General features: G+C 38.1%; 1 long non-coding RNA gene across 3 annotated transcripts in view; it reads right to left on the bottom strand.

The window, feature by feature from the left end:
• Window positions 1-593: 593 nt before the first annotated feature.
• Window positions 594-12,499, bottom strand: part of LOC140621169 (uncharacterized) — a 63,417-nt gene continuing 51,511 nt past the window's right edge. The window contains exons 3-7 of one of the 3 annotated variants that reach the window (XR_012020903.1): window positions 8,531-8,584; window positions 2,492-2,718; window positions 2,028-2,179; window positions 1,818-1,853; window positions 594-1,520 (exon numbers count right to left, since the gene is read on the bottom strand). This is a non-coding gene — a long non-coding RNA (uncharacterized lncRNA). The remainder of the gene's footprint in view (window positions 1,521-1,817; window positions 1,854-2,027; window positions 2,180-2,491; window positions 2,719-8,530; window positions 8,585-12,499) is intronic. The other 2 variants (XR_012020902.1, XR_012020901.1) reach the window with 2 other exon arrangements.

Below are 12,499 nucleotides of genomic sequence, written 5' to 3'. Positions count from 1 at the left end.
TCCGTACTCAAGAAGATAAATTTAAAAACTCATTTATGTACTAAATGAACATTTAGTGAACACCTACTGTGTGTCTGGCTCTGTGGTGAGGGGTGTACAAGTGATGAGCTGTGTACAAGCAATGAAAGGTATACCAGTGATTCACACGCAAGCCAGTCATTTCCACAAGTTTAAGGCTACTTTAACAAAGGTTTGTATAAGGAAGAAGACTCAGTTCTACCTGGAAGCTACAGATGCCAAATATGCTATTTTCACCTCCAAGGATACTATTCTTGAAAATTATTAGCACGATCATACTCTCTTAGAGCTTTATCCTTTGACTTTAGGAAATTGAGTATGACTTAATCACATATAGGGAGGCCAAAAGACATTCCACTTGACCCCAAGAGATGAATTTTCTCTTATTCTAAAATCATAAGTGCTGACAATCTGGAAAGGCTTAAAAAGGATTATTTCTTTTTATTTATTTACACGGTCATTATCATCATTATTATTGCCACATTTAATATTTATTGAATGTCAAGCAACCTTGGGTTAAGTAAAAGAGACAGCTAGTGGTTTGACATATAAAATGAGTCTCCAAAATAGAAGCTATGAGATTCTCCTGTAATGCCTGTACTCATGTGCAAGGCTGAGAAGTGGCTTCAGAGCAAGACAGACCACAGAATGGGCTTAGCTTCTACTGTGGACAGTGATGCTCTAGTTGGATTTCTTTCTGGGGCCAATTTTCATTTCTTCATAAAGTACTAGTGTCTTGTAAGCCAGTCTCTAACAAAATGGTTATTATACGTTTGTACTTTGTCTAGGAAGTCAGGCTAGTTTTATACAAGATAAAGCAAATATCTATTTCTCAGAGGGAAAGATAACAGTATTGTAATCAGACACAAAAGGTAGAGAATAAAGCAATGACTTTCACTGTGATTTCATTACTTAAGTTTCTAAGAAGTTAAAAAAAAAAAAAAAGAATGGAAAGAAAACAAGCAAACACAAAGGAAGTTCAGTTCTTCCTCACCAAACTGGTAAATGATATCCAGTATATCCCTACTGGCCATATTTCATCTCAGAGGTTGAGGCAAAACAGAATGAAACAGAGAAAACCATGTGAGGATTTTCAGAAGATATTTTTAAAAAATCAGGTTAATTCGCTTTTACAACGTGCAAAATCGATGTATGCACTCTTCATTAAACACTGAATGGGGTTATACTACATATAGTACCCATCTATTGGTTGCTCTGGAGTATCAATTTTCTCATTTTCCTTTGAAATATCTTGATTTCCATGAGGGGATCCATGTAGTTTGGGAAAAGCTGACTCTCCTCCTGTCTCCAGGAGTCTGGTATTATATTTGGCTGACATTTGATTCAGGGCTGGAGCTGTGACCTAGGCTAGTGTGATTAGTGTTAGTGTTGGAACTCTTGCTTAGGCTTCTGGAACTCAGGAGCCAGTTCTGCCTCTGAGGGTTGTAGGTTGTGAATATGCAACCTGAAATTGCCATAGCCAGTTTGAGTAGGAATCCAGCCTGAAGAGGAAACCATAAGAAAAGTCAGAAATTCAGAATAGCTAAAAGAAATGAAGCTGTAATCTTGATAACCTTATAAACCTCTGAATCAAACTGTGCCTGAAACCCTCCCAATTTTTAGGGTTCTAAGTACTGTAAATTAAAAATTATTTTTATTTCTGAGTCAATTATTTTTATTTCTGCAGTCTTTATTAGTTATAATTAAAGTGGTTCTAACTAATACATGTTTAGACACGGTAACTCAATTTATGCAGACTTTCCAATGTGTCCTGCCCTATGCAAATTAAAAGAACTTACAGGAAATAAATTCTCCTGATCCACTCTCCTGTGTTTCTTCCAAACATAAAAAAAAAAAAAAAAAATTCTACTTAATCTTTATGGCTCTGTTAAATCCTCACTACTGTATGAAGCTAGCCCAGTCTTGCTCCTGAGCTTAATAAAATTGATAGTTTTCTGTTTGTATCCACATAGTTATAATTATAGTTACAATGCACATGAAACACTCACCCCATTGTCTTCTGGTTGGTTGGTTCCATGATTGTCTTCTTCACAAGATTATATGTCTCTGAATCTTGAGGGTGTAGGATAGAACCTTGCCTAGTTGTATGTTCCAATAAATATATGCATATTATTTTGTTTATCCCTCCATTCTTTCTAGACTGTAAGACATTGCACCAGAAATTTGGGATTCAAGGATGAATGACCTTGTCTTGACTTTTAAAAAGCCTACTGTCTATGGACACAACATGTTTTTTTGATTATACATTTTTAGTAGTTTCTGTATTATCTGTTTCTGCATATGATAGTAGTTAAAACACAACTGCAATACATAACCTCACTTATTAATTATATAGATGTACCTCAGTGTTAATATATTATTTACATTACAGAATTTAAAGTAAACATAAGATGGACTAGAATTAAGTGTAAATCAAAGACCTACTAATTTATCCTTGCATCTGGTGGATTACCTGTGTGTGCCCTGAATCCTTACTCCCACTTTGAAGACCTCTGCTCATTGTCTCTGAGATTCATGGGAGACAGAGAGGATAGGAGTTCCACATGAGGCTTGTTCAGTATGGAAGAGAAGAAATGGAAAATGAACACCAATGCTCTGAGCCTGAGGCTCCAAGAATGGTGGGAAGAGCTTGCAATGAGTCATTCAGATGGCTTCCTTCTCAATCTTCATGCTCTGAGGCTGCAAAGAGGGACAAGGTGTGAGTCCCCTCCAGAAATGCATCCTGTTTCTCCTCCTCCCAGGACAATCCCTACAAAGCAGGCTTCTTGTGGGATGAAAGGAAAATAACCTCTGGTGAGAATTAATCTTATTCTTTCCGGGGCTTTCTCCTTGCTCGGTTCCTGGCAATACAGATGGCAAAATGAGTCTGCAGTTCTACACTGTTAAAACAAGGATCTTTTCCAACTTAGCCATTAGCTCTGTATCCATCCCACATGATAAACACAAAGGGCTTGACTTAAATCTTGAGGCCAAGAGATCTTTATTAGCTCCCTAACTCCTAATGTCCCCAACCAGGCAGAACTAAGGGGGTTCAGGATTTCATTTGCTATATGCTCACTGGATGTTTGTAGAAAGGCAGCAAAAATGAATTGAAACATACGATCTCATGTACTTTTCTTCCCTCACAAGAGTTTCATTTTGCAAATAAGACAGTTCAGGCCATGGCAATTTAATAACTTCTCCCATTAACATCCTGAAGAACCAGGATTCAAACCAGAGTTCTCTGGCTTTGGTTGTTTTAATTTTTCCCACCATACTGCCCTGCTCCATCATTACTGATAGTGCAGTTGATGGCCAGAAAAGTATGCAATTCTATTTTACTTCTAAGTGGGTAGCAGCTACATAGAGATCATGCAGCTTTAGAATTTCAAGGTACTATACTGATAGTGTATTCTCGTAGTTGGGTGTTATTCTTTTTTGCTTGTTAGGTGAGTGTTTATTTCACCCACAAGGTGAACTAAGTTACTTCGTGGTGGAGTTGGGATTATAATAAGTCCAGCCTTCATACCCAAATTTCCTTTCTACCACCCCTATGCCTTATCTGATTTTCTTGTCGAAGACAGGGTTAGGTGATTGTAACATGTTAATTTTATAGCATCTCTGCATTTAACCAGTACTTTCTTGTACATTATTTCTTTCAGAATTCCTCAGCACTCTGTGAAGTAACTACTATTTTTCTGCCCAGTGTGCAGGTAAGTCAAAAGATTCTGAGACCACAGATACATTCAGGATTTGATTGGGGAACCCAAACTCTAAAATCACAGGATTCTGCTGTCCCCAACTAAGTACATCTAACAGTAGTGTTCAGCTATATATTTTATGTTGATATTTATTATTCCATGCATTATTTCAGTTTCCTAAGCAGTATCAGTCATGCATGAGGAAGATAGGGACACAGAGTCAACCTGATCTTCCCCATATCAAATTGGGAGTTCCTAATGTGTCTGTCTTTTTATTTAATTGGGAGAGCAAAAGGATCCAAGTTATCTGTTGATGAGACATTTCATTTAATTTCCACATTTAAATGGCCATTTATGTTTAACAGATAGGAGATAAAAGCATGATAAAAAATCATGAAAGTGTTAAAGAAGCATAACAAGTAAAGACAAAGACAAGATAATCAGAAGAGCCATTGGCCTAACTCATAAGGTTGAACCAAGGCATTCGTGTTATAAAACTGATTATCTAAGCAATGACAGACAAGTTTGGAGGGTCTAAACATGTTTTATATATTATATCCTGGCATGCTCCTAAAATCCTATGAAGTAGGTTGATATTATGATAATCATTGCTCTAATTTCACAAAGACAACAGTGAAGTTGATCTGGGATTCCAAAGGGTCTGTTGGACAGTTGAGACTGGACTGGCTAAATAGGTCCAAGTGCTACAGAGCTTTCTGCATAGTTTCTCCCTTTGGTGGTGCGTTAGCTTACTGTAGAAAGAAAGGGGATTACAGAGCTATTCATGCCCTCATCTTCTTTAAAATATTTCTTTGGAAGTTGAAGATTCAAAGGGCAATAGATTTAAATGCCCTTTGGGGTCATATCTTCATCAAAGAATTGGTAAGATAATGGCAATGCCTTTTCTGTTATTTTTTTCCCAATCAAAATGGAAATGGAGATTGCTATTATTAAGTGCTAAGGCCAGGTACAGCCCTAGATATTTAACACAAGGCACTTAATGTGCTCTATAACTGTGGTGTAAAATGAAACCCAGAAACTTCATAGTGCCACACAAGAAAAATAAGGAAGCAGAGAAAAGGCCAGAGGTGTTTTCTTTTTTCTTTGTCTCTTTTTTAAGGGTTTATTTATTTATTTTAGGGAAGGAGAGACATAGGGAAAGGAAAGGGAAACCCAAGCAGACTCCACGCTGAGCATGGAGCCCAACCCCTGGGACTTGATTTCATGATCCTGAGATCACAACTTGAACTAAAACCAAAAATCAGATGCCCTACTGACTGCTCCATCCAGGAGCCCCAGAAAAGTTCAGAGTTTAAGCAAGATTTATATGAACCCAAAAGCTTTGCGGTCCTTCTGCGCAGCACTGCCAATACACAGTCCTCAAATACCTGGGCTACTATTAAATCAAAATGGAGATCTTTTGAAATAATTTAAATGTCCAGAAAGGTGCAATCATCAAAACTCTTATTCAAATATATAACTCCTCCTCTGCACTGAATCTGGACAATGCCAGGCCTGAAAGCCTAGGGTAGTGCATGGACAGTGAGTGTTTTTTTCTGTTTTCTCATCCTACTCTTCCACCTATCCCTATTCCACTCCTTACAGTCTAAATACTTGACCTCTCCACATGAGGCATAGGCATAGAGGGCATTAGGGAAGGAAGGACTAAGGTAACATGGCCACAATGATGGGCAGACATGTGATTGGGAGTTGGTTCCTGTTGCACACATATAGAGGTACTCCCTGTTCATCTCTCAAGGGACCCCCTTTTGAGGACATATTTCAGAGGTATCCATAGCTCCCTTAACACAGATGCTGCTACACCTCTAGCTGGCCACTTCCAACTATCCTGACCCCTAGAATTCCCACAATCCTCTCCACATAGACTCCAGGCTAGATTCCAACTCTAAGGTCACATCTGGTTCCCTGAAAAACACTGCTTGTCCATGTCCTTCCTATGCCTGGATATCTGAAATAGATAGCCCTGGCCACAACTCTCCCAGGTGAAGCTCACAAGTTTCCCATACACACAATCAAACCTGTCATTCCTCCAAAGCTCCTTTCACTTGGTTTGAGGTAGGAGCAAGTAGCTTCCTCTTCCTTGTGGGTTTTGGGAAGAGACCTATAGCCCACAGATATTCCCCTAAAAGGAAGCCTTTTTCACCTATTTTTCTACTCATATCCTTTACTTCTTTGAGATGGGTAATGGACATTCTTATTTGAACAATTTTGTAGCAGATAAGGCCAGCCTTTATTTTTGATCTGGCTCCTATTGCGGTTGTCTTGGAGAATTCTGCTGGTGAAGAGACAGAGGGAGTTCTGCTTATCAGACTCTTACGTTAAAACTTATTCTAGTCTTACTACATGCCAAGCACTGTGCTGATCTCTGCTTATTTCATTTAATCCCACAACAGTCAGGTAGGCATTGTTTTACTGATGAGGACATTTCAACATAATAATCTAAGTTAGTGTGGTACAAGCTTTGGAGCATAAAACAGCTAGAGGAAAGAAGGTAAGAGGAAATGAGTGGATAGATACCCTTAGAAACCAATAAATGGGGCAAGGTGTAGAAAATGGGTATGGACTTCATGTCCAACAGGCTTGGGCTTGACTCTGAGCTTATCTTTGCTAGAATGACCTTGGGCAAATTATTTTACCAATCTGAGTCTTGGTTTCAATTTTATAAAGTAAGGATAATGACATTTATCATAGGACTGATCAGAGAAATAAATGAGATGTTGTAAGTGCTCATAAAATAGGTGAAATGTTAATCTAGGGCTGTGATGGTGAGGAGGAGGAGGGGAAGTTGGAGGGGGAGGAGGAGGAGGATAGTTAATGACAATAGCTAACATTTATTAAATAGTTATTATATGCCAAGGAATGGTCTAAGCACTTTACATGTGCTTATTTAATCTTTACAAGGTATGATGAGACATTATTCCTATCTCCTTCCATGGGAGAATGAATTCAGAATCAGAATTACAGATGAGTAATTTTCCTAATGTTAACACAGCTAGTGAGTGGCAAGCTGGAACACGAGCAGACACAGCCTACAAGTGGTGCCCATGTTGACCATCACTGTCATAGCAATATCTGGCACACCTTAGGGAAGTTCATGATTTTCTTCATAATAAATAGTAATGGTATCACTATAATTATTTTTACACAATTCTTTAGGCAATAGGAAGCCAATCGAAGTACAAGAATTTTGGGTATAGCAATGTCATTGGAGTATAGTTGTGGAATAAATATTTGTTAAGTGAACTCATAATTAAGAGAAGGCCAGCTGAGTTGTCTATTATCTGATTTATTACATAACAATTGAAAATTATTTAGTGAATAGAAATAATTTATGTAATTTATGAAATTTTTAGTTTTTGGTACAAAAGAGGAAAACAATTCCAAATATTCTGTGATTTTGCAGAGATTTAGAGTTTGTTCTTGATCACTGCATTTGGAGTTTGTTTATCTGGAGAATGCCTTGGTTTAAGATCTGTATAGCATAAATGCTTTGGGAAGCAGAAATAGATTTCACTTTATTACTCCTTTCACCAACAGAACCTAATCTGCTTGCAATGATTTAATCAGCAGCAGTGAACTGTTTGCAGAAAACCTCGTACATAAATCAAAAACTTCCGATATGCATTTGCTCGTGACTTCTCTGGTGCCCTCTGACCAGATGGGTGAGCCATCTGCAATTCCCTGTGTGTGTATGCGTGTGTGTGTAACAATAAACTGAATAATCATAACATCAGAACAGGGTTTTTTAAGCCTAGTGATCACTGGCATTTTAGTTGATTCATATACACTCTGGTGTTTGGAAAATGCATTTTCTTTTAAATGCAGTGATCTGAATCTTTTTTTTAGATGACAGTTAAGAGTTCTATATACTTCCTTATTTTTTTTTTCCTTTCCTCTATTTTGACCTTCCTTCCCACTTTCTGGCCTATTTCAGCTAAGTTTCTTTGATCTCAAGCAACATACAGTAACTCAGATTAATTTAAGTATTAAAAAAACCGTAAGAACAGGTATGTGGGTGGATTTGGAGTCACTCTCTACATCAAAAGACAAATCAAAGACAAACTACAGCTTTTTCCATCTTCCACCAACAGGCTGATCATCATTTTTCCAATCTCTGTTGACACCCAACCCCAAAGCCATTTCTAAGTACCAATATCAAGTCGTTATGCTTTATACTTTGAACATATACAATGTTATACATCAGTTATATCTTGGTAAAAATGGGGGGAAATTATCCATTGTTGTATAATAACCACTCCAAATCTTAGTTGCTTAAAGCAGTAGATATTTATTAGCTCCCACTTGCAGTTTGGCTGGAGAGGTCATCTGGTCCAGGACAGGTTTAGCTGTTGTGAGTAGACAGAGGTATTGTCTATGCATCTAGGGAGAAACAGGCAGACTCTGTCCCACTTAATCTCTCATCCAAAGGGTGATTACTGGGGTTTGATCAATGCAGGTGGTTGGGGTCCAAGGAAACAAACAGAAGATGGACAGTCACTTACAACCTAGGCTCAGACCTGGTGGGACACCAGCTTCACCACATCTATTGACCAAAGTAAGTGCCTAAGTCAGCTCAAGTTCAAGGCAGGAAGTGGAGAGAAAGATGCCACCTTCAGCAAAGTCATATTGCAAGAGCCATGTTTGCAAACAATCTACAAAAGACAGGAACCACAACCCTCAAAGGATCTGGGTAACGAAGAATGGACACTTTACTTCTGGCATCACACTGAGGTGAAACAATTCCACTCATTTCTGTCTTTCTGTCATTCCACTGAAGAATCAACACTTACCATCCCTGGATTAGTGGCATCTTCAGAATTCATGTAAATTGGGAAAGGAGGGCCCTAAAGAAAAAAAAAAAACAAAAACCCTGAGCTTTCATTGTGACCTAAGAATGAAAAAGGGTACACAGCAGAAAAATAATATCAACAAATGGCTCTCAGGGACCTGAGTCTTTGGGGGAGGTAGAGGTGTACAGCATTGAGCAATAGATGTTATCATGCTATGCTTGTTTAGGTCTTGATACACAAATTCAAAGAACGTCTACTTGGCGAACACTTTGTTGGTGATGACTGGGTGAAAATTTGATAAATAACAATTCTTTACTATAAAGATAAGAAAGTATTAGGAGTAATGTTGGTGAGGAACACTTCCTCCTCACTTCTGACATTTCCATCCTGTGAAAGTAGCTCAATTAGCATAACACGGGGTCCTTATTTTGCTTCTTTAGCTTAAGAGTTGGTAGAATGACCTAGTTGGCTGGGATATTCAAAAGGAATAAGTGGGGGTACTCAGCTCAGCTAGGCCATCTATGTTGCAGGAGTTCTAGGCAGGGGAGGCCTGCCCCAGTCCTGCAATGCCTGAATTTGACAGAGTAGGTCTTGTATAGCCAAAGTTTGATATTCTCAAGTCCACTTGACTAATCCACCTAAGGATGTGTCTTCCATCTTGGCCTCCATCTGTAACAAATATGTTTGGCTTCCATATTTTTTCTTTGCTTCATTTCTGTACATGTTCACAATCTAGCTGGGAAAGGGGGATTTTTTTTATGGGCTCCCTTGGAAACCTTAATAGAAAAAACAGTGTAAGCAAATGATCATTAACATGAAACAATTTGGAACATTTTGAAAACTTTGTGGTTCATATATCTGGGCTAGGTAGAGGTGTGAGGTGGGTCCTAAAGAAAGAAAGACATGTGAGAATCAGACAAAAAAAGAGTTGCATGCCTTATAGAAAGAACACTGTGGGCTTTATACAGATGGCATTATGTGACAGCCTTTGTCTGTCATTGATGTTTAATGGAGAGGAAGGAAATGAAAATACCAGCGTTTTGAAAAATCCACTCAGGCACAATGGTTGAGAATGTTCTGCTAGGACTTCAAACACAATGCAATGGAGCCAAATCATATGCATCACCTTATAGATTAAAATATATGTGTTCCACAAGACATGCACACTTATACACACATGACAAATGAAACAAAACAAGCAAGAAAAAGAGAATAGTGAAAAGGAGACAGAGAGTTTTCAAAGAGTACAGATGATTTCACTATCTATTCTTACCAATTAATATATTGGGCTTAGTCTAGCTGCTAAGTTACAGAGACCAAAATATCAGTGTGCTCACAATGCCAAATTCAATATGAAGTCATTGATCTCTGGATCTAAAAGAGCTCAGAGATGATCCAATCCATTTCTCATACAGGTTCAGTGATTTGCCCAAAGTCCCACAGTTCACTTTTCAGTGTCTTTTTCAGCTCTCCAGCCAGCTTTGCTTCCCACATTCAATATTCCACATCTCTGTCTTATAAGCCTGACTTATAGATGTTATCCTCCACTCTATCTCCTTCTTCTTTCCTCTGATTAGATTAGTTACCTTGTTACTTGTTTATTCTGCCCTAAGAGAGTTGCCCTTGCACTTGTATTATAGTAAAGCATATTATCAATCATGTCACTTTTCTGCTCAAAAGTTGTCATTCAACAAGGATGTGAGGGTATTGAGATAGGAGAGTTCCAGAATGTCTTTTGCTCCAGTATTTCATGCTCCCTTTCAATGAGCATCCTTTATGACCTGGCTTGGACTGGGTGCTTGGAGGATCCCTGATGGGGTGTTAGGCTCAAATAAGCACCAGACCTGCTCCAAACTGCTCCCAATTCTTGCCTCTGTTTATGCTGTTCCTTCTGCTGCTGTTGTCATCTCACTCCCAAATCCTAAAGTTTTACTAAACCAGTAATCATTCTTTATAGTTACCCTTTCCATAATTGTCCATTCAGAACAGGAGTTGAAAAACTATGGTCCACACTGGCCTCCTGTGTTTACACTTATTATAGCATAGCCACACCTATTCATTTACACATGGTCTGTGTCTGCTTTCACTCTGCAACAACAGAAATGAGTCGTCATGGTGGACCCTACAGCCCACAGAGCTGAAAATGTTTACAGGAACATCTACAGGAAAAAGTCTGATGACAACTAATTTAGAAGGTTAGCCACATAGTACTTTACATCTCTTGATAATTAATAATTGCTATTAACAATAGTCACCACTGAATGAGGGATTGATTGAGAACTTAGGTAAAGTTTGAGTTCTTCATTTTACACTAGAGCAGTGTTCATGACCCATCTGAGGACTAAGTGTAATTCTTCACATAATAAAGGAGAGCAAACAAAGGCCTAGAGTAGTTTAGGAATTGGACCAAAAGAGTGTATGCAAAGCAACAGAATCAGGATTTGAACTCAGTTTTTTCCTGATGCTAAAATCTGAGATCTGTCCTACTTTACAGCTGGTTTCATGTCTCTTCTGTCTTGGGCTGAAATTTAATTTCCTTTTTGTACAGTACTAAATGGAGTATTTTGCATGTGGTATGCAGTAGCCTGTTCAGTTACTAGGTAAAAGCATCGCAGCATTCACATATGCAGAAGAAAAAGTAGCTGGAGAGCATGTAGCCATCTCTTTGTACTCTGCATGTGGCCAGGGGTAGTTCTTGGTGTTGTCTTCTTGGATTCTAAGATCCTTGAAGGCACAGATGCATGCCTTCATTGAAGCAATCAAGACATAGGTCACATCTGGGCTTGCGGAATGCCTATGACCTAGAATCCTGGAGACTAAGTCTACTAGTCCTGTTTCAGTTGCAAATTAAGAACTGTCTTAGGCAAGTCACATATCTTTCTAAGCTTATTTATTAATACATATATGATGAGAATTTGATTTGTTGACCTCCAAGGTTTTATTACAAAACCTATTCAAATCTAAGATTTTGTGACTATAACTATAATACTACTTTTGTTATATTTATCATAGAACCATAAAGTCTAAGACAGAGTGGGTGACAGGAAGAAAGTAACTTTTACAAGTTGTGCAGGTGCAGGTCTGGGTGTATTTCATGAATTGTCTCACTGAATACCCAGAGTAATCTTGGGAGGAGGGTGCAATAGTTATCATAATAATTTAAAAGGAGTTTCACGGGGATTAAAAAAGTTTCCTTAGATCAAGTATAAAGATCCTCAGCAGGAATTTGAATCTAGGTTAGATTTATGACAAATAATATACTGTTCCCACCACATCAAGACTTGTTACATCATGCCATCCCACACCAAACACTAATGTGCCATTCCATACCACATGCTAACATACCATTTCACACAGGACGCTAACATGCCATTGTACACCATCACACCATTCATTCCACACTGCACATTAACATACCATTTCACACCAAATGCCAACCAAAGGCTGTCCTTCATTCCTTTGCTTTTAGATCAAGTAGATTGATCTGAAAGTATAAGCAAAGTGAAAAATACAGCAAAACCATTAAGTAGTATTGGCAAGAGACTTCATATTTCTGATCTTCTGAATCACAAGCTGCCTGCTACTGAAGTCTGTTGTGTTAAGTGATAAATCTTATCAAGTCTCTTAAACACAATACATTTGTTTTTATCATCACCAGTAGCATCTGAGTGTAGGCTTTCCTAGTTCTAATCTGATAATTATGGTAGGCTGATAGAGCCTCTGCTTATTCCTTTAAAAAACAACTTTAAACTTTTCCAACACTTCTATTTATTTAATATAATATATAATATACAACATATAATAATATATAATATATAATAATATATGAATAAACTATTTATTTCTTTGTTTATTTTTTAAGTTTTTATTTATTTATTCATGAGAGACAGAGAGAGAGAGAGGCAGAAACACAGGCAGAGTGAGAAGCAGGCTTCCTGTAGGGAGCCTGATGTGGGACTTAATCCCTGG

Source organism: Canis lupus, chromosome 2 (genome assembly GCF_048164855.1).
Source record: "Canis lupus baileyi chromosome 2, mCanLup2.hap1, whole genome shotgun sequence".
NCBI lineage: Eukaryota > Metazoa > Chordata > Mammalia > Carnivora > Canidae > Canis > Canis lupus.
The sequence above is the reverse complement of the archived record's forward strand: the minus strand, read 5'-3'. Positions and strand labels throughout refer to the sequence as shown.